The 23,719-nt window shown below is 36.4% G+C and overlaps 1 protein-coding gene across 6 annotated transcripts in view; it reads right to left on the bottom strand.

Moving 5' to 3' along the window:
- The window catches only part of GRIK2 (glutamate ionotropic receptor kainate type subunit 2), a 366,111-nt gene that overhangs the window by 245,209 nt on the left and 97,183 nt on the right, over positions 1 to 23,719 (bottom strand). The window lies entirely within an intron of this gene.

Genomic DNA, 23,719 nt, shown 5'->3' with positions numbered 1-23,719 from the left:
TGCACAATTTAGAAGCAAAATAGGAGAGGGATGAAGTGTACTAAATTATTGCATAGCTACTATCACTATTGTTACTATTTTATATAATTAAACTTGAAATGAATACATTTGTCCCTTCCAGATCTTCCACAACCTATATGTGTGTGGCAGGTGGAAGGGAGACTTATGGATTCTTGCTATTTAAAATGTATTAATAATGAACTTGGCAGTTCACTGAAAATATAATATACAAAGGAGCATAGAACTGGGATGCCTCAAATTGTCTCCAGAAACTAAAATGGAGAGATATTTTAGCATGACTGTTTGCCTGAACTGGTAAATATGTTGAGCAAAAAGTTCAGACTTTGCTCTTTTGCCCTGATGTGCAAGTAGATGTTAACTTCATTCTCAGTAAATACAGGAATCAAAGAAACTACACCCTGCATAACCTCTAGCCTGCAATGAAAACATCCCAAAACAAGGCATGCTACCAGAGTAGGCCATATCTCAAATAATAAACAATTTCTAGAACACTTTTGAGCCAACCTTCATCTTAAATGAAGCAAATATGTTTGTGAGAAAATGCTGTGCATCAGCTTTTCTCATTAATGAGATATCATTGTCCATAGAATGTAAATTTATACATACTTTGAGGTAACATAATTTATTCTTGGATCTGGAAAAGTCAAGGATACTGTGACAATAAAAGTAATTTGAAGATGTGTCCTTACTGTGGTGACATGGAATGCCTCAGGAAAATGATCAGTATCCTTACGCTCCTTTCAGCCCTCATTTTAACAGAGACCTGTCATTTCTAATGGACAGACAATGGCCATCATCACAGGATCACTAATTACAAGCCAGGTATTGTGTCTCTGAAAAGAATGTTACTCATTCACTCTCTCCTTGCTTGTATTTATTCATTTCCAAAGTGATGTTGCTTCTTGGACTCGTACTGTCTAAAAAAATTCTATTCAACACTGCTACTTTCTCATCAAGAAGTTCTCAGAATCTGAATATCCAGTGTCTGGATCAAACTAAACTTCAAAAACTGCAGCCAGTTTCTAAACACTCTTGTGAGTAACCAAGCACATAAACTGTTGTTAAAGCAAAAATGTGTATTTACTATTTACTGATAGTATTAAATATAAAAGGCTGTTTGGTTTTGCAAATACTCTTCCTCTTGCAATACATTTCTCACTACAAACTGAGGTGTTAACCTTCTTTTCCTGCAGATCAGCCTTTTAATTGCTGGCAAGAGCCATAGGAGCAGATGCTCATATTACTTTAAAAGCACAAGCCCTTGCCACTGAGATAAGATATGACTAATAATTATTTAAGCTTTAGTCATTTCAAACTGGAAAAGAGGCAATGAAGGGAAAGGCAGACTCTTAAGGAAAATTTCAATATCTTCAGTAACCAATATTAACAAAACTCTCAGAGCTCAAGCCAAAGAAACTTGCTGTTCAGTAAATATATAAGCCTAGTACACTTTAAAACTCAAAAAACCCCACCATGTTTATTTGCACCATAATGAAATATGAACATGAAAGGCAACCTACTGCTTTTGAAGTTAATGGAGCGCTCTGTTCAGGGAAACATTCTAATAGACAAGCTTTTGTGCTGCTAAAACTCACAGAATCTAAGCATTGCACTTCAAATGGTGACATATAGGAGGACAGTATTTTGATTTGGGAAAAATACTTTTAAATTGCTGCAGAAATCCAAAACTTAGTTAAATTATAAGTATAGATATTCAGACACAATAAAAAGACGTTTCCATTAACAAAATTAAAATTAAGATAGATTTCAGAGGCTTTCCTAAGGCATCTGGAGGGCAGTTATTCAATTATATTTGAATAATCCAGTATGACACAAACAATTAGGAAATCCTAACTATATCCTAAGCTAAATGAATTAATTAAAAGAAATAAACATTACAGTTTCTTGGTTCTCCTGAAGTTTTACATTGGAAGATTTATTCTCTAATATCCATGTGTCTGAAGCTCAATACAACCTTCCCTCTTTAAAAATCAGCATTTTTCATTATACTGATTTCTAAATCCTTGAGACTGGAAATTCTCTGTCAAAGATTCAGCCACTACTCTCAGCATTAAAAAAAAAAGGGAGGAAGAGAAATTTTATTTTGACCTTGCCTATCTAGGTAACTCTTAATGTTAGTGACAGTCCATCACATAGCAAGACAATTTTATGAAGATGACATCTCCTGTGAGTGGCCATGATGTATAATTGTCCACATACACCATTCAGTGATTTCTTCCCTCACTCACTGACTTATTCTCTATCCCTGTGATAAAAAAACCCCAAACCTGGCATCATATGGTCCGTCTGTTTCAGGGTATATTTCCAGTCCTAAGAAAAAGAGAAGTAGAATAACCTGTTTCTATTATTCTATCATTAGGATATTTTGCTAGGAGGAAGGAAAACTTATTTTCTCCTCCTGAATATTTTCACATTTTGCACTAGGTAGACACTGAAAATAAAAAAAAAGAACTCTAGAGGAATATAAAGTAGACCATATATTTGAAGATTCCTAGCTATTTTCTAAGCTGTATGTTGCCAAAAATCCACTAGGTTCCTTTCATTTCAGTTTAGTAAAATATATAACAAAATATTTTGGATGCTGGCAGGTTCATTATAACCTTCACACTAAGAGACTCAAATCAACTGGTTCTCAAAAGTGTATCATGTCCTAATAATATGCAAAATGACTGAAAACACCAGGTTCCTCAGCAGTGAATGCAGCTTTGGCCAAGCTGATACAGCACATACAAACACACCATTGTTTCATTGAACATTTATTTAGTTCAAATTGAACTCAACTGCTAAGACCAGGAGCTCAGACAGACAAATGTCTGAATTCTGAATATCAGAATATATTAAAAAAACCAGATCCTCATCCTCCAGATGGAGAAACCCTGTAAGTTTGCTTGGAAGTCTATGCATTAGATGTTTCCGAGATGCTCAGCAAAGACACATAAATGAGTTCATGCATTGACAAGAATGAAAAGTTTTAAATGGTGCTTTTCTACTGTTGCATAAGAAATACAAACTTATTCAGTAACTTTAAATTTAATATTGTGTTCCTATTTGTTACTGAGTATGCAAAAATAGTAAAAAAATTAAAACACTGACTATTTTTAAACACTGTCATGCAAATCCACTGGCTTAATACTGGGAGAAAATCCATTAATTACATTGCATTTTTTTTTATAAAATGGAAAGGAAAATAAAAGAATTGGCTTTCCAGTTCAGATATACTCAATTATGAAGGGATAGTGGTATCCAGAGGCTGTCACAGCATACTGTGTCATGTTGTTCTCTCCCAAGCAGGCTTTTCTTTACTGCTGCTTCACTTTGTATTCAGAATAGCCTTATTAATAATCAAATTGAGGAATGCACTGCAAGCCTTTAGATAAGCAGACAGAAGAGTCATAAATTTTGCCATTCGTATGGGGACAAGCAGCCAAAGCAATGCCTATCTCTGTCTAACAGCTTGAAAAATGCAGGTGTTAGGATTTGGGGTTTTTTAAACAGAGTTTATAGACCCATGGTAGGCAGAAACATTAGTTCTCAGATGCAACCAGCAGCACATCCTGGAGGGATAGCCTGAAATTCCATTACTACCTCAGAACAGAAAGAAAAAATTTAAAAGCAGTTTAAAAAAAATGTGTATATTATTCTTAACTTGCTCCAGTGGTCTCATACACAGCTTCTTCATTCACAGAGTTAATGATAAGGCAGTTTGTCGCTGCCCTGTAATAGTGGCACCAGGGAATATGGGATCATGTATCTGCAGCTCAATCTGTAGCCCATGAAGTTTTACAGGCTGTGTACAGTAGCTGATAGCTGTGTAGCTGAGCACTTCCCGTTTTTACTGTCACAGTAACCGCTTAGATGAAGCTCATTAGATTTTTTTGGGGGTGATCAACACCTGAGGAACATTTCAGACATGCCAATCTAAGCCAGATAAGCCAGAGCAATTAAAAAAATATTCTTTAAATACTGCATCTGTGAAGTGACATCTGGGATAATTCAAATTTCCTATTAATGTTGATATGAAAGAATTGCTTTTAATGTACCTGAAATCCATTAGGATTTTTCATCACTTGACTCTATTAAAAAATCCTTCTATGACCAAGCTCTTTTACCATAACAAATAGGAAAAAATCATTCATCAATTTAATACTGATGGAATAATGGTTTCTTCAGAAACACAAATCATTGACAAAAAAGGATAGTAATATTTTACTAAAAAGGATAAAATGCAAATGTTCTTAATATTTTCCAAGAAAAAAGAAAACCTAAAATAGTTCATAATTATACAAGTCCAAAAAAATTGTCATGAAACTGTTCAAACTGCATTTTCTGTCAAAAAAACTGTAGTAGAATTGACATTTATTGCTTACAAGTCATCCCGTTTTCCCCAGTTTTCAAATAATTTTTTTTAACACAACCTCCAGAGGGGGAAAAAAGTAAACTTGCTACACATCTTGGCAAAAATTATCCCCCCCCCAAAAAAAAAAATCCTACTGCAAAGTACCTAATTTCAAAAATAGTAGGTTAACCCTCTGAATTATTAAATTTTCTACTTCCATTCCACATCAGAGTCCCCTTTGATAATCACCATCTTGTGTGTTTTGTATTATCATCCCCATGTAACACCTGACAAAACCCAGCAGAAAGAACAAAATTGCATTAATCACTAGATGACTACAGGTTCCAGAACAAGTTATTAGGAAGTTTCTCCTTCTCTCACATGTAGAGAACTTCTGAAATAGCAGCAGACCATGAAACCTGAGCTACTGTTACCTACTTGAAAAAATCCTCATTCAAGCAAGCTTCAAAAGTATCCAAGTAGGACTTCCAACAAGCTAATAGCAAATCTGGCTAATATTAAATCAAAGATTTTCTCCTTTTTTTCTGGTACAGTCACAGTCACCTGTTTGTTTCATGAGAAATTAATGTTATCTAATTACAGCTACAGGCTATTTTGCAGTCTGTGCCCTCTGAAAAATTAAACCCTTAAACATGTAACAGAAGGCCACATTACCTCAGATCACAGTCTATCAAATCATTATGAACCTTGCAGACTACTTGAAATTACTTAGCCTGAAATAACTGGTTCTAATGATATTGTAAATGTATGAAGTATATATACAGAATTAAAACTTCTATGGTTTTTAAATGTGAAACCTGGATACAAAAATTCAAAAATCATTCACATATAACATTTTTCACATTAACAAAGTTATGGAAACTAACATTAATCTTAATTTTAATTTTAATTGTGATTTCCTTGTTTTATGATATAAAATTAAGTTTCTTTTCTTCTAATATCAAACCAGCTGGATAGTCTTGCACATACACGTACTAGCTTTTAATAGCTATACATTTGTTAACATTTTAGCCTTATTATCAACAGGCACCAATCTGCACAAATTTACTGACAGCTATAAAGGTCTTTATTAATGCCTTATAAAAACTAGCATCAACTAGCACATGTGACATGAACATTATTTTTTTTAATGATACAGTAGTTCTTTAAATATAACAATGAAAGCCTCTTTCTTAAGTAACATTAAAATGGGACTGCGAGCCTGGAGAAAAAACTATTTTAAATCCCAGTAACATTTATTCCCATTTATTTATTACCATTTTACTTTGAAAACATAGAAATATACTTAAATTTCACTACTAATTTATATTAAGTTCTCTAGGAATGATTTTTTTTTTCTTTTCCTTCACCTCAGGTCAATATTTGAATCTAAGGTAATTATGCCACCCAGATGTAATCCTGATGTGACAAATAGCAATCTCTTTTTTTTGGCTGATTATTTAATGCTCAGAAAACATGATCTCTTAGACAGGCTTTGCTCAATTAGCTGCAAAATTTGGGAGAAAGGAGTGGCTGGTATCTGTGATAAACAACTTTTCTAAAAAGTGTGTCAAGACAGAATGAAAGTAATTCTGTCAGGTATTATATTATTAAAATATATGCTTTTATCTGATATTTTCCAATTTCAAAATTGGCTACTTGGTAATTGGAGCCAACGACTGTGCAAGGAGGTACCACATGGAGAAGATAATAAGTCAAAAGCGCACTATTGAGGCTTCAGAGGGTGGTATTACACTACAGCCGTCTGCAGAGATGGGAATGATGGCTTTTTGGAAGTGTGAATGGACTGCACTTCTCCAGCAGAGTTCACAGAATCACAGAAATTCTAGGTTGGAAGAGACCTTTAAGATCATCGAGTCCAACCCATGTTCTGACACCTCAACTAGATCATGGCACCAAGTGCCACATCCAGTCTTTTTTTAAACTCTTCGGGGGATGGTGACTCTACCACCTCCCTGCGTAGATGATTCCAGTATTTGACCACTCTTTCTGTAAAATACTTCCTCCTTAATTCTAGCCTGTATCTCCCTTGGCGCAGCTTGAGACTGTGTCCTCTTGTTCTGTCTGTTGTTGCCTGGAGAAAGAGACCCCCAGCTCACTGTCCGGTTTTCGGCTGTTTGGAGGGCCTGGAAAGGCCCGGGGTGGCCTTGGGGCAGCCCGCGTATCGAAGGACGAGAAGAGGCTTCAGTTCTTCTTTCGGTCTCGGTGTTTATTAATTGTTTATCTAAAAGATTTTCTTTCGGCCCGACAGAGCTCTGCTCAGCAGCCAGCCATGAGCACACTGTGCTGCCCTCCGGACAGTCACCTATCTTTATACCCATGGTTACGTGTACAATATTTATCATTTTTCCCCAATCCTTTTTATTCTTATTGTCCGGTGCACTTTCAGTAATGACCAATCCCAAAGTGCCACCATCACCACAGAAGATGGAGGAGAAGAAGAAGAAGAAGAAGGACAGGACACGCCCCAATTCCTCCATCTTACTTCTCTAAACCCCCCTGTACATAAATCCTAAACCCTGTGTCTCACCCTCTAATTAACTAATCCCTTCACCGTTCACCCCGGTGAAACCCTCCTATCCTCATACAGGTGTTGTCTCCTGTGTAGGATCAAAGTCCAGCCACCAGACACTTCTGGAACATTCCAGGACTCCCGAGCCCCCCAAGGGTGCTCTCGGTGGCTCGGCACCTCAGTCCTGAGGTGCTGAGATCCCCCAGCTCACCACAGCCGCCCTTCAGGAAGTTGAAGAGAGTGATAAGGTCACCCCTGAGTCTCCTTTTGTCCAGGCTGAACAACCCCAGCTCGCTCAGTTCCAGCCAGGAGGCCCTGAAGAGGCTCACCCCAAACCCTGGTATCGCTGGCGCGGCACGCACAGCGCTGCGAGGGGAGGCTCAGGGGGTGCTGAGCCGCAGCGACCTGTAGTAAACCCCTCAGGTTTAGCCAGGGCCCCTTGGAGAATAGAATGCTGACACAGCGGCAAAGAAGTTTCCTGTCTCCAGGGACATCCGCCTTGTACCTTATCCCTATAGCCATGTAAGGCAATTGCGCGGGGGCGTGAACGGCCCTGGAATCCGGCTGGCTGGTGAGGGGCGAAGGCCAGGGCCCCTGCGCATCAGAAAGCAGCCCCCCTCGGCGTCTTTTGGCCTCGGGCTGAGCTGGGGGATAGCTCGGAGCAGCGCGGTGAGAGACGAATTAGGAGGCGACCACTTGCTGGGGTTAAACTGTCGGTTTATTACAGAAGAACCAACAAGGAGGGGAAACACCCAGCAAATGGCCCCGAACAAGGGGCAGGAGAGGGTTTTAAGGGAAAAGGGGGGAAGAAAGCAGGGAAACCCGGCTATCCAATAGAAATACATATTTGGAGGTACAAAACATAACTGATATACCAAAGTAACCAACTGTTATAAATTATAGGAGGGGCTCCGGGGCTACAGCCAACCATAACTCCCAGAGAAAAGAAAATTCTCGAAACCTGGGAGGAGAAAAGGAGTGATTGACTGAGCCTAAGGAGGAAACAACTTTCACTTTATAAGAGAAACCAGGGGAGGAGCAGTTTCATTTTCATAGCAACCTAACTGACAGGGTAGCAGCAGGAAGTAATACAGAAAATGGGGGGAGCAAACTAACAAACTTAAGAACACACCACAGCAGGCAATATTGTGTTAAACCCTACTATTGGTCACTTATGGTCACTCTAACACCTTTGCCATTGGTCAGGATTGGATCCAGGCCAAGGGTATAAAAGTAGCATACTGTACCCCTACTAACTTGGAAGAAGAAGAGCTGAGACCCTTCAGGGACCCTCCAATAAAGCCATACTCGTGGAACAGCCAGTGTCTTCTGCTTCTCCTCTCTCTACCGTCTGCTGGAGCCTTAGGCCAAGGGAAAGCTACCTAGCAAGCAAAGCTGAAATCACAAGAGCTGCCTAATCACTAAGAGCTGAATATTCCCTGCTTGCTAGGGGCTGACCCGCGGCCTTGGTCTGAGAGCGAGCTGGCTTCTAGCACCCAGTGCCCTTGGGGACTGAGCTCTGGAGCTGGAACAGCTTGCATAGGATAAGACCAAGCAAGGCTCATTTAGCGACCGACAGAGGCTGCTGGCTGAAGGCATTTCAGTCCTAATCAAGTGTGCTGTGCACTGCACTGATAATCCTCTTTCAGGTCCTGTTATGGATTTGAAAGCTACAGAGATGGTTCAAAGAGCTCCTTAAAGGTTGGCAGCTTAGACTTTGTGCTTCCTACAAATACAGTAGAAAATTACATCTTAGCCACTTACTTCTGTCTGGAACAGGATTTAAGAAATTGAGTCACTCTCAAACAAGATGTTAAAAATGAATGAAAAGTTTTCTTCTTCACAACGTTTTCCATAAAGTAATGTAGTTTATGGAATTACAGATTTCAAATACAGTTGTATGAATCTGAACAATACCACGTTTTTATTACTTCTTTTCAAAATTATATTGAAAGCTTTCTGAATCTCACAACAGGAAAAAAGTTGAAAAGGATTACTTGACAAAGAAAATGCTGGTTATTTGACTTTGAAGCCGGTTTTATGTGGATACAGCTCTGCAGAAAAAGATAGCACACTTCAGCAGAAACCTTTATCCATTTTGAGTGCACATATGGTTTGGAGGAAGGAAGCAGGATCTGGAATTTCAGGGGTTGGCTTTCATTGCTGCTGATTTCCTGCACAATATTGGACAATATTATTTTCTTTAAAAATAAATATTTCATCCCAAAACATCTCAACATTGCAATACAGGCACAATTATTGGAAAATCCAATATGTTTTGAAATGAGATGTAATTTCTGTTCATGGCATCAGTGTATGAAGCCAGGTTCACAGGATCCTGCAAATTTTGCTGTTTAAAATGCATAGAACTATTAGCTTCAGCATCTCAGTTACACATACTTTGATTCACTTTTTAGTGTCATGAAGCTGCCAACTTTTAAGTATGTTGAAATCCTAAAAAGGATTTGAATTATCCACTGATTTAATAATAAATAAAACTTTGTCTTTTCTGATTGCACAATATGGAACAGGCTAAATAATCAGTCAATGTTATGTTTATATTGTTAATGTAAAAATCAAATATCAAAACAGAAAGAGCTTGGGTCTTCTTTCTTAAATGTAGGGAAATATTAAGGAACATTATGAGGAAATAGTAACTGTAGATCCCATTTGAACAAAAATTTCCTTACCTTATAAAACTGATGAAAAAGGTTTTAAAAGCTAAGTGCATACAAATGCTAAGTATCCTAAGTTATTTTAAATGTAACTGGATGGATTCTAGCATCTTCAAGTCAGATGTGACAAATAACACACATTAGAATCTTTCCTTCCATCAGCACAAATATGCTTTGAAAATTAATAAATGAAATACAGCTTAAAATCTTACTAGGCTGAAATATGCAGTATATTTATAAAATACTGCTTTAGATAGCATCTCTACAAATAATGCTCCTTTCAGTCAGAATATCAATGGGGCAAAAGTAAGGATGACATATAAAATAATAATACCTGAACACATTCATCTACAATGTTAGAATGTACTATCCATAAGTTTTCTTCCCACTCTAAGGGATGTACGTTATCTTTCTCTGACATGCTAAGCAATGTATTGCAGAATACACTTGATAATATCAGTGTAATTATCACACTCACATAATAATTAGCCTCTCATGATTCACAGTAACAAAAGGAAACAAAGCAATAAATTAAGTCTGACTACAAAAATGCCCTCAGGAGATTTTGCTAAAACGTGCTTTTCCTTACTTTGGGTAACAAAATGTTTTGAGCTGCCTTAAAACAACATGTTCATTTCTTTCCCTTGCTTTTTTCTGGAGATAGTCAATATCCAGATGAAAAGTTTCTCAACATAGATGAAGAAAACTTTATTCTCCACAACTTCTTTAAAGAAGATAATATGCAAACTTAAATGCCTAAATTTTACAGAAATAGTCTTACACAGGTCCTCATGAAATTGTTTACATCTGTTAATAGACTACTAACTGGGCAGTTACCGTCTTCTAACTTCCCTACTTATAGGTACAAAGATAGACAAATCAAAAACCATTTATTTTCATTCTGGAAAGAGTCATAGCATGTATTAGAACACTGATACAACCAGTTCTCTAATCTCATAATAAAGACCATAGAAAAGTGCTAATAATATTGCATCCAGGCCAGGATTTTTATTTTCCATTCTGCTGCATGCTATTTGTCTTCTTAAATGTTAGTTGGTGTCTGGAATGTCATTTGAGAAGCCAAACCATACACAGACAATGAAGGAAATTGTATCCACATTTTCACTTGCTTTTAAAAGAAAAGCGACTCATTTAAATAATATTAAAAAAGTAAATTCATTCTGAACTCAACTCCTACAATATTGTAGTATATTTTACTAATATGTCCATATGCATAAGCTATAGAAAAATGTGGAGATTTTTTGTTTTGGTTTGGGTTTTTGTGTTTCATGGGTTTGAAGGGGTTTTTTTCAGTTTTACCTTAATGAGGTAAACAAGAGTCAAGAAAAAATGTCAAATTTTACCATCATCCTTCAAGCAGAGCTTAGAAAAGTCGCATATCTAATTTTTCAGAAGAAATTCTCAGAGACCATGGTTCAAGAATTGCCAGAAATCACTTCAAAATTCCTGGAAAGCAGAAAGGTTTTCCAGGAACTAAAGACATCCAAGCAGGTAGAGATTATACTTCTTATATACAGCATTATAAGACGCTCATGCTTGGATCTCTCAGCATCTAAAGATGAAACAGGAAAGGGCTTAACCTTCAAAGAAGTCATAAGACAACTAGTAAAAGCTAAATGTGCACCTTACATGGAAATACAACTTCAAGAAAATATCCTGCTTGTGATTAGGTGATTATTGGGGTTTTTTTAAAGCAAACTTGTTAAAGCATTTGCCTATAAAGCAGAAAACAAAATCCATTGTACAGAGTGCTCAGAATGATGTTTTAACCAGCAGACAGCTCACTTACATATAAGGTAATTTTAAATTTTGACTGAAGATAGGCTACCATGTAAGAACTTTCAGTTTGCAAGGAAAAAATACAAGAGCAACCTGAAATTATCTTATATTTCTATAAGCCTCTGCTAGTTATAAAAGAGGAGCCATCCCACAATTTCTAGATTATTTGCTTCTTATCCAATCAATTTCTTGTAGAAAATGCTGAAATGGGAGAGAAATTCATGGTGAGTGTCGGGTTTTCGGCTGTTTGAAGGGCCTGGAAAGGCCCGGAGTGGCCTTGGGGCAGCCCGCGTATCAAAGGACGAGAAGAGGCTTCAGTTCTTCTTTCAGTTTTTATGTTTATTAATTGTTTATCTAAAAGATTTTCTTTCAGCCCGACAGAGCTCTGCTCAGCAGCCAGCCATGAGCACACTGTGCTGCCCTCCGGACAGTCACCTATCTTTATACCCATGGTTACGTGTACAATATTTATCATTTTTCCCCAATACCATTTATTCTTATTGCCGGGTGCACTTTTAGTAATGACCAATCCCAAAGTGCCACCATCACCACAGAAGATGGAGGAGAAGAAGAAGAAGAAGAAGGACAGGACACGCCCCAATTCCTCCATCTTACTTCTCTAAACCCCCCTGTACAGAAATCCTAAACCCTGTGTCTCACCCTCTAATTAACCAATCCCTTCACCATTCACCCCGGTGAAACCCTCCTGTCCTCACACAGGTGTCGTCTCCTGTGTAGGATCAAAGTCCAGCCACCAGACACTTCTGGAACATTCCAGGACTCCCGAGCCCCCCAAGGGTGGTCTCGGTGGCACCTCAGGACTGAGATCCTGAGATCCGACAGGTGAGGACTCAGGTTTTCTTCCTGAGTAATCAATAGTCCCAGCCTGTAGCTTCCAGCTTGCTTTCTTACTTAATTCTTTGATTCCTGCCACAACACCAGTGCACCTCAACAGACTGGTGTCATATGGTCAGCTCTCCTTCTGCTTGCCCTTTCTGGTTAGGTAATTTCTAATGCATCTTCAACATCAAATATCAGCATGTGCTAGCCAGAATTACCTTCAGGGTCAAATCCCAGTTATCCACATAATTTTGCTCACTCTGCTAAGACCAAGTAGGTAATTTAAAAGCAACACACCAAACACTGCAGGATGCAGCAAATAAGACTCACAAAATAGGCAATTTTTTTCAATAGGAAGAAAAAATTCTCACACTTAAGCCTATCTAAACCTCAAAATAAATAAGGTCCATTTCCTCTTTCCAAAAATATCAAGCAAAAAAAAAAAAAATTCTTAGAAGTATTCACAAAAGCTTGGAATTGGAAGATGCCATAAAAAATCCATTACTTTCTTAAAATAAACTTTAGGAATACTCATTGGCATGACTTTGGACATTAAAGAAAGTCAACCAAAAATTCATTTGCAGTCACAAAAGACTAAAATTTGAATCTTGCAAATGGATAAACAAAATAAAAAATCCCCACCTAAGGCCTGCCAGATGCCACAACCATCATTAAAGTAAGTGAAACTTTAATAACTGGTGCAAAATCTTCTTCAGAAAATAAATGTTTAAATGGTTATCATCAGGTTTAGGATGATTTTTTTTCTTTTAATGCTTAATATTTAAATGAACGGGAGTTTGTAGATATTTTAGTGATTTCAGCAAGTTCAAAAACTGTATTTTCATATTCTTCTTAATTTTCTCAAGACTTAGATGCATAGAATTCTTCAGTAACCTGAAGTAATTCTTATTGTCTAATTTAATCAAGGGGAAAAGAAAAAGGACAAAAGACATATCTAGACTACATATATATGTGTATATTTATATATACGCACATGAATAAATCTGTGTAACAGATGCAGAGCACCAGTATAATTCTATGAGTTGGTATGAACTTTACATATGAACAATCTCTTTTCTTTAGTACTTGTATAAAGTGAGAATGGATTTTTTCCCATTGTTTTCATATTTCAATAAAATACTTTCCATTTTTTAGTTTGCTGCATCATGTTTTCCTTACTTAATAATAATTCATGACTACATCCTACAGCTGCCATATTACAATTCATTAACTGAAATTGATTACAGTTTCCATTTTGCCCTTAAAGCCACTGAAACATAGCTTTTCTTCAGTACTGCCTGAGGCATTTTTGCTTCTTTCCAAAATGTTTTCTGACTGTATTACCATTGAACCACTTGAAATCATTGCTATACAAACTTTGTGAAATACCAGAAAAATTTATAATAGTCTTCAAAGATTTAAAAAAAAAAACAAGAACAAAAACCCCATCAAAATCAAACTGATGGATGAGTTTTAAATGTGACAAACACTGTTGAAATTACTAATGTTCCACTTCAGTACTCAAATGTTCAGTTTCCAAAAATGTTTACATTAGAGAGTTGTTTAGAAATGAGATCATTATCTTTTCATCTTATCAACAATCTCATCAAAATCACTTTTGTCAACAGTATTCCTACCCTGGTTAAAATATGGTTTTGCTGCCATGAGCGTAGGGCTCTAGATACTTGGAAGAAATTTTAAGAAGACTCATTTTATTAAATGTTATTTAGAAAAATCTTCACTATTTCTGTCCCTAATGTGCGAACATGGACTGCAAAAAATGGGTATTCTTGTATTCTCTCAATGATTGCCTTTTTGATGCTTCACCAAAATAAAGGGCAGGCAGGGGGGAGTGATGTACTCAGAATGCAGAAACAAGCAAGTAGTATGACCAAAAAAATAATAGCAGCTACTGATGATAAAAATGCCAAGAAGAAAGACATGGCTCTTCAGTGTTAGTGTTGATAAAAGAGAAAATTGAAAACAAGTCTCCTTTCAAAAGCAGACATATTAGTTGCTTCTGCCGCCAACTTGAGCAGATTTAATTTTAGTTTTAAAAATATGTTGGTTCAGATTTCTTGAACTTCCCTATTTTATAGGTTACAGCAATAGTCAAGCTTTCACACTTTGAAAAGTGATCCAAGAGAAATAAAATCTCAATATGACTAACACAAACAAGCCTAGCAAAAGAAATTTAGACATGGCTCTTGAAAAAAAAAAAGATGAAGGAAATTTACTGTATCAATTCCATAAATAAAAGAAATACAAATTTAAATTCTCTTCTAAATCTTAACATCAAATGCACAAATTTTGCCACAGATTCATATTTCTAAAGTAATTTAATTAATGTAATAAATATCAATAAAAAGCATGCCAGTGTATATGAAATTTGAGTGCATCAGAAACTAATAATTTATGGCACACTCCTGTGAAAACAGATTCCATTAGGTCCCTGAAGTAAAGAAGCAAGAATTCATACACAAGCAGAAGATAAAAATATTTGATCTGAAGCACAGAGATACTGAATACCTTACACTCCTCTCTAATTTGCAACAAATTTCCCTGTCACTTGTACTTCTTAATAATTACCTAATTAATCTTTTCCATGAGAGGGACAGTGTTTATGTTCCTAATGACTGAAATGCAATGTGCCAATTATTCTTGCACAGTGTATACTTTCACTCTGTTTCCATCTATATGTGGAAATTCAGCACTAGAGGTTCCCAGAGTTTGGGTTTAGATTGATCTTCAATTAGATGCATCTTATTTTATTAAGAGTCTGGATGCTAAGAGGTTATTAGCTAATGTGATAATTATGCTCTAAAATGTTGTTCACTAATTTGATAATTACATCCTAATTATTGAATTAGAAACCTCTTGAGAAAAATGAAAAGTTGTTTTGGGAGAAAACAAGAGCTATGCACCCTCCCTTATCTGAACCCTGTGCTTGGATTAAATATTAACTGTTATCTTATACAGAGAAAATCTTTTTTATTCCCTCTTCTATATATTTTTCTAGTGCATGGCCAGATACATCTTTAACCAGAAGACCATAATCCACGACCAGAATATTTGCTTTCATTTTTTACAGTGATATCCTTAAAAAAAATCTAAGGTGCTTTAAACTACTTTGACCACAGTGAAGGTTTGCATTTGTAAGAGAAGACCAGGCATTCAACTCAAGACCTGAGTTGAATGGACCCACAATGATCACTGAGTCCAACTTTTAAGCAATTGGCCTATACAGTGATTTATATAGGAACCCACAACCTTGGCCTAATTAGCACCTTGCTCCAACCAACTGAATTAATCTCACTGGCCATGTTTTTTTCTAATTTACATGGTTCAAGCACAAATTTTTTTTTTCATCCAGTACAACCAGCGTCTCCCCATGATGAGACCTTTTTTTTTCCCCAAACACATCCACTGAGAACACAAGTTTTTTAAAAGGAAAAAAAAAAAGTTCCATGAGTTATTTATATGATAAATAATAATCATATTTTTTAAAATGTGTTTTGAATTTATCTATGTCTTACAACTGGATTTACTAGTGCCTAACAAAAAATAGTATCTTCACTGATGATCATTCTGCTTTAGGCATATGAGCATATATATATGAATAAGTAGTTGTCTTTTTCACAATGCTTACCTTCACAACCTCTATTTTCAGGTATTCAAGCAAGGAAGCATTGTTAGAAAGCAGGTAGAGTATTGACAGAATCACTCCAGCTATTTCCTAAGGAAAACAGTCTAAATATGAGAAACAGGGGAGAAAGGGCTAAAAAAGTAAACTGAAAGACAAATTCTGTACTAGTGTATAAGGTGGAAGCTTTACTTTCACGACAACATATTGCACACTGCACATAGCTTCAAACCCCTCCTCTGGGGAGAGGGTTTGGGCAGAGCAGGGGAGACTGAAGCTCCAGATTTAGAGTGTTAGGTGTAGAAGCCAAGAGATGTGGAAGCCAAGAGGTGCAGAAGGCAGCAGGTGTGCCAGGAGGACAGGTTCCCATTGCACTCATTGGATCTGGCAGAACAGCTGGCCTGAGCACAGTCAGTACTTGTGCTCACACATGCTGACCTTGTTGAAGCTGCCCCTCCTGGCCTCTGGCACAGAAAAGGAATGTGTCTTTGCCCAGGTCTCATGTCTTATCTACATGGGAGGCTCTGAAATGCAAATAGATCTCAATTTTAGTCAGCCCTTCCCAGCTTATCAGTTGGCCTGTTTTGTCTGCTAACTTCCTTTGACTAAAAGGAGAGTTTGGGTACTTGGCGCCCATATGTATCTGAACCTTGAACAAAATCCTGCTCATTTCAAAAGTTATGTAATAGATCTGGAAAAAGTAAAGAATAATTCAACCTGGTAAAGAGACAGCTTGAAGTAAGGTAGAATTCTGCAAAAACATATATGTCATGCAGATGGTGGGTACCATTTTCTTATTCACTGTTTCCTCACTCACAAGAACTAGAGGGCCTTACTTGATGCAAGTGTTAAAGTATTCAGTGCTAATTGTCACTTTTTTTTTGCAGAGATATGAATTGGGGAAAACAAACAAGATTTCAGTCCTGCAGACAGTAGATATAGGTTGCCATCACCTGAGGTGGCTTTAAATTCAGTAGCATCACAAGATATATATGTCTTCTTTCTGAAGCTGGGGAATTTTTCTTCTTTCTGATGGTGTGAACTTGTGATATTTGCATGAGACAGCTTCATGTAGTACAGGTGGTTTGTATGCTGAGAGAGGATCTCTCTGAATTTGGTTTTTAAATTTTCTCCATATTATGTTTATTGTGAAAAGATGTATTTGCTCACTAGTGATATAGTTTGTATAAAATATTTAGTATTTCTCAAGCACAGCTGACAGATAAAGGTCTTAATAAATTTGCCTTTAGTGCCACACAGTACAGCTGAAATGTGTTCTTAAAATTAATGGAATAAAAAGGTCAAAGAAAATTATATTTAATATTTTGATGGTCAAAATACAGCGATAGTTTTTCATTTCTAGGCCCCTAACACATTCCTTCTATATCAAAGAGCAACATGATTGACCTTCTTTGGTTTCTTTTTCCATTTAGGTCTTTATATTACCATGGGTTTCGCGGTTTTGAAGCATCCTTTTTTGCCCGTTCTTTTAAAATATTGAAAAGCTTTAAATCATTTTTATATTTAAAAAAAGCAACAGATCACTGACGTTAAAAAAAATACCTCATTACTAGATTTTACTTACAGTGTAATGTTTGGGTAGTACTTCAGACCAAAACAAATCAGCTTTTGGAGTATTAAACTCTTGTGCAACAATTGGTCATAGAATGCAAGTAAAACCTAAGTCAAGGGACTCATAATTATGTTGCACTGGTTTTATTGATTTTTTTTAAATTGCCTTGTGTTTGGTTTGGTTTCTATTCTTGGCCTCATCAGCCCAGCAATTCAAGTTAAATTGCAGTCATAATTAAAATCTTAATGCTGACGAATTTTGCAAAGAGGAATTTTAGGGAGATGCAAAGTAAGATTCAGTTGTCTGAAAACAGAAATCTACTGCCTTTTCTGACTTCCTAAAACTGTCTTAGGGTGCAAAGTGTAGAGGCTGGCAGATATGGCAAAGTTGGCACTGGAGTTGCAGATGCTTTTGTAACCGTGGCCGGAGGAAATACATCTCATAGCCCCTACATTATGGCAGCTGGATCCCATTCACTGAGTTTGATTCAATTTCACCTACAATTAATTTTCTTTAGGATGGATCTTACTTCTGAGTTGGTTATTGTAAGCAGCCTTTACAATCTTCCTGAAAATTAGATTAATTGTATGCTGAAAATGATATTCAAAAGAGATCAGATTTCCCTGCTGCTCCTTGTTAAATACACATATCCAACATTCCCAAATACTCTTGCATATCCCTCAATGACTTCCTGCAGGTGAAACTCATTAACTGTTTTTCATTTAGAGAAAAATTAAAATCTCATTTCAGCAGCCCTGATGGACAAAACAGGGCATACAAAGAGGTATTAGTCATTTTCAGCAACACTAACCTGCATCTACTTCAGAAAAAAAAAAAACCCAACACAAAAATAAAGAAAAGCATGCATTTTGTCTGAATTTTTTACTTTTCACACATTTCAGAAAACAAAGGCATTGATGTTTGGCAATGACTGCTCAAATAATTAACAGGAAACAGGTGACATAGAAGCAGTGACTCACTGATACAGCAAAACAGAATTTACTCCCTAAACTAGAAACGAATTTTTATTCAACCAATACACACCCATTGATAAAAAATAAAATTAGTCTTACACTTTTGAAAACAATTTTCTTACTTATCTTTTGGACGTATGCTGAAAATATCTGTAAAGAATTTGCCCACTAAAGGTTTACAGGGGATTCAGAACACACATGTACGAAATTCATCCTACTGCTTAAGAGTCAGACTGCTGAAATTAGTATGGTAGTTCCCACTAGAGTAAAATAGAAAGGCATGTGTAGAGACTGATTCAAAGTAAGTAGGCTGGAAAGCCCTTGGAATCTGTCCTTTTTATTCCTCCTTATTACAGAGCTCAGATAAGATGAATCAAAGACTGTCCTTCAAGCCTCTTAATTATTGGTTCTTCTCTGAGTGGATGCATCCAACACATGGGAGATAAATGCACATTGGCCAGCAACAATATGAGGCCCCACAGCAAGAGCTTCCTGAGCTGCTTTCTCACACATTCATAATTACTTTTGTATTTACACACCAATGTGCTTATCTCTTATTCTTTACCAGTTTCCCTTTACTACCACATTGCTACTGAACAGCAATGTAAATATTTATTCTCTTATTGCAGAATATTGTTTAAATTGTTGCTGTGGTTTATTTACTGTTAACTGCATTTTGAAACAAACAGCCACCATAAAACATCCTTGACCTTTTATAGGAATTCTTTTTTATAGCTGTTTTTCCCCAGACAATCAAAAATTAAGTATTCCATGCAGTGATTTTCCCCATGAATAGTATGTTGCAAAATGTGCTCACAAATTATAGCTTTCCATACCCACTCAGTAGCAGGAATTTCTTTAGAAATGACACAAGCAGAAGCATATCACTCTACAGCAAAAAAAAAAAAAAAAAAAAAAATAAAAACCACACAGGATTAAGTTGTCATATATATATAAAGACATAATGTAAATTAGATTTAAATAACATTGTTTTAAATTATTAGCTTGTCATTGTTAGTGACCACTTTTGAGAAAAACAGGTTTTCTAGCCTTTCATATTGATTTATGTTAACCACTAGCCTCAGTGTCTTTATAATTCAATTCAAATCTGTAATGAGTCAGACCTGTGGAAAGGCCTGTTCAGAATGAACAGTGACAGCTTAGTTGAAATGCTGCTCATGCCATGGAAACAATGAAGTGTGACACTGTGTCTTTTACATCTGGCACAGGTTTACTGGGAAAGAAGAGTCATTTATTCTGTTTTCCAGAAAGGCAGTAATACAGATAGGAGAATTAAACATTTACTTTAAGGGAGGGCAAACTATTTCTTTGCCTTTTTGCACAGGTGTATTAAGTTATGTTCTAAATTTATTTGGTACCTTGAATATTCATTTATTTTTGGCTTTTCCTGCATTGAAGTCTATACACAGTCACCTTTGAAAACCTTTGATGTCATTTAAGATACTTCTTATAGACATTTTTCCTTCTGTTGAAGTTTGTCTCCAAAATACCTTTCAGTTTGCCTGTGGTGAGGTATTTACCCATGAATACAAGAAACCAGAAGCATGTGTAGAAAGCAAGACAAATGTTTCAAGAAGTTCAAGGGCCAGTGTTTTTCTGTCATATAAACTGATCTAGATTAAATAGTTGTGCATTATTTCTTTTAAATACACCTTAATATTAGCACAAAATTGTAAATACATTTTGCTCATGCTATTTTTTAAATAAAATAATATCCTTAGATCAAATGTTTATGCATTAACTTTCCAGAAAGATTTTAATCTTTGACTCAGATTTCCTCAAGCCTGATATGTTTTTTAATATAGTGCAAATTTCTACAGTAATGTAGAGTTCTACAGGTTCAGATTATTCATTGATAAGGGCTAAAGCATTAGCTTGCATTAGTTTGCATTCTAAATTTTTACACCTTCGATTTAAAGACTGTTTCCAAAGCTTGCAAGGGCCTAAAGTCAGATCCTATCTTCTCTTAGCTCCATGATATAACTTTTCATTAGACATGGGACAATAAAGGGAACACCTCTACTCAATTATTTCAAATCAGCGAGTTAATGAAGTGAAGTACGTTAAGACCACATGTGGAATGCAGCATTGTTTATGTTAGATAAAATACATGCAAGCAGTATACTGCAAAAATAATTAATAAATGTATAACCAAATCCCTGAATCAAATCAAACAAGGAATATGAATTCATCAGCTGTCACAAAAGCCTAAAATAAGTGCCTTGCTCCAATCCTCAATTCTACAGACTGTTTCTGGATCCCTCAGAAGAAAAAAAAACCATAACTTGGCAATTTTGAATTTATAGATCTTCAGAAGCAAAAAAAAAAAAAAAAGAAAAAAGAAAAAAGAATAAATTAAATAAATGTATTCTAAACGTGTTTGAGGCCAATTCTCCATTCTGAATGGTTCAGCTGAAAGGTCTCATGATCCACTGTACAATTGCTTGTTGATTGTGCCTTGTGGATGGCTTTAGCAAACAACAGACAACTGTAATCAGGAAGGGCTCTAATCAGAGTTACACGTTATCCCTTTTGCATGCTATTGCAAGAAATAACTGCAGCTAGCATTAGAGAAACCTTTAAATAAAGGCTTGCTCCACTATTCAGTTGCATATAAACAAAAATAGTTATGTAGGTTTCAAGTGGTATTTTATTGTACACTTACTTTTGCAAAATTCAGATTTGACATCTGTAATGTTTACTATTTCGAGCAAATTATGCTAAATTTTAAAAACATTGTTTGGTTGAAATTATATCTCAGACTTTTACATTTCCCCTTTTGCTCGAGTTATTTTACACTTAGACTTATGTCAACTTATGTCCTTTAACAAAAGGCTTAATAAAATAGAAGTTTCAAACTGAAATTTCAAAATATTCATGTCTTAAATTTGGTATATAGTAGTCTAAGATTAGACCACTCTTTCCCACTGTTCAATGCTGCCAACAAAAACTGGGAAACCCACAGATTTTTCAATTTTTCTAGCTGGAAAGCAAAGCATTTGAAAGCTTAGAAATAAAACAACTGAACATGCTTGTTCACTCATTTCCTGGCGTTGGCTGGGATGGAGTTAATTATCTTCATAGCAGCATGGAGGGTGCTTTGGTTTAGGTTTTTGGCTAAAGCAGTGCTGATAACACACCAACTTTTTTGATATGGCTGAACAGAGTTTCCACAGTGTCAAGGCCTTCTTTGTGTCTCACTGCACCCCAGCAAGGCTGGCACAGGGCAAGGGGCTGGGAGGGGACAAAGCCAGGGCTGTGGAGAGCTTTAATGTGGAGAGCTTTATTATTGCCACTGGTCAAGCTGAGAAATCAGCAGTCAGCAAGCTGAAAGGAGATGTCAGCAGCTTGCAATCAGTGGCCTTGCTGCAACATGGAGAAAGGGAGTAGAGATTAGTCCTGAATATCTCCTAAGAATATGTAGAAAGTATCAAAAGTAGGACCATAGGAATGTAAAAGTAGGTGTAACTGCTGATATGTAACTAACCAATCCTGAGCTCAACTTTTGCAATATGCATGAAGTTAATTACGAACTGTATTTAACCCGCTGTGCTGATCAATAAAATTGGGCCTGTGATGATCAACTGGATGTCCTGGTCTCCTTCCTTCGACACAGGGCAGCTCACCTGGATTGGCCAAAGCAGCGTTCCAAAGGAGCCAACACCATGCTCAGCAGCGCAGCTGCAGATGGAGCTCTTCCAAAGCAGCTCTTGCATGTGAATTGGCTGGGGATTGGTCTATTGGTGGTGAGTGATTGCTTTTTAATTTTTTTTCTTTCTTACTTTTTCAGTTATTTTTGTTTACTTTTGCCCTTCCATTTCTCTCTGTTTGAAGAATCTTTGAAGGGCTTGGCTTGATATGCATGCATTTGTCCTTAAAATCAGCCACATGGGGTTTGATTGCAAAAAAGTGCAAGTGCTTCCAAGGTGATAATTGCATTTTACAAGTATTTTTCTTGGTTCTAAGTGCATAGCATCTACAACTGTTATATTTCATTTATTCACAGATTAGCTTATGCTGTATATTCCCTGTGTCTTTGTGTAAATGTACTATTAAATTTTAATTTTTATTATTATTGAGAAACAAATTGTCCTAATACCTACAGTGAAATGAAAAATTTATATTATCGATAGCCTAAGCACAGATAAAATAAATAAATTTAGGGTTAGATTACCCAGTAAACAATATCTCCAAGTATCATTAGTTTATGATCTTTCTTCCTTCATTTCCAACTAAGTGATTCCAGGGCACTGCCTTCATTTTCTCTAAGCAGTTTACTAACACCTCCATTTGCCATACATTGACATTCCCTTGCCAAAGTTGCCAATATTCACCAATATCTATGTTAATCTATTTGAAAATTATTTTAAGAACTGATAATTGGATCCAAAAGTCTGGATGGTATTTGCTCAATATTTTTGGCAATGAGCAATGAATTAATGGATTAATTATTTTACAAATCCCAAATGAATGAAAGAATTCAGAAATTTAGAAGAAAAAAAGTAAACCAACCCAAAACTAGTCAAAATTTGTATAAATTCTTCCTACCTTACATTTGTAAAGTTTGAAAAATCTACTGTGCTACATGCCAAAGTTGAAGCATCAAATCAAAGCCCACAGGGGTAAATGGCTGTCAGAAAAGCCTACCTGACACTGTGTGCAAAATTAAACACTTAGGAAGAGAGCAGAGGGTAGACAGGAGAAAATTAAGCCCGGGAAGAATTAAAAGCTCCAAAACAGTAAACAAGAAAGTCAAGAATAAGGGCAAAACTCACAATTCAGCAATCATAGTGTAGTATTTTCAAAAAGTCTCAGAGTACATTATTTTTGCTCGAGTGCATGGGATTTGCCTCTCATCCGTGGATGAAGAAAATACTATGAAGGTTAGTTTGTTTGATTGGTTGTTTAAAACACCTTGCAAAACCCAAGGTCAAATACCTGAACCCAGTGCCACAGACAGAAGGAATTTCCTTCAAACACATACATTCATTTTAATTCTTCTGTATCGTTCAACGATCGAAATTTTTCAAATTTGAAGTCTGAATGTTTACCTCTAATGGACAGATAATATTTGCCAATTTGAGTCTCTTCTAGCTGCTTGCCCCTGTGGGTATCTGCTTTGCTCCCTTGGTGCATTAAATCCCTGCACTTCTGTCCCAAAACTCCCACCTCAAAAGCTCGGCTCCCATCTGCATTGCAATTTTTCTCACCATCTACTCTGCACTCACAGTGCCCAGAATGCATCTTCTAAAGCCTGAGATGATAGCTGCCTGTTACTCAAG

Source organism: Zonotrichia albicollis, chromosome 3, assembly GCF_047830755.1.
Source record: "Zonotrichia albicollis isolate bZonAlb1 chromosome 3, bZonAlb1.hap1, whole genome shotgun sequence".
Classification (NCBI taxonomy): domain Eukaryota; kingdom Metazoa; phylum Chordata; class Aves; order Passeriformes; family Passerellidae; genus Zonotrichia; species Zonotrichia albicollis.
This window is presented reverse-complemented; position numbering and strand designations above follow the sequence as displayed.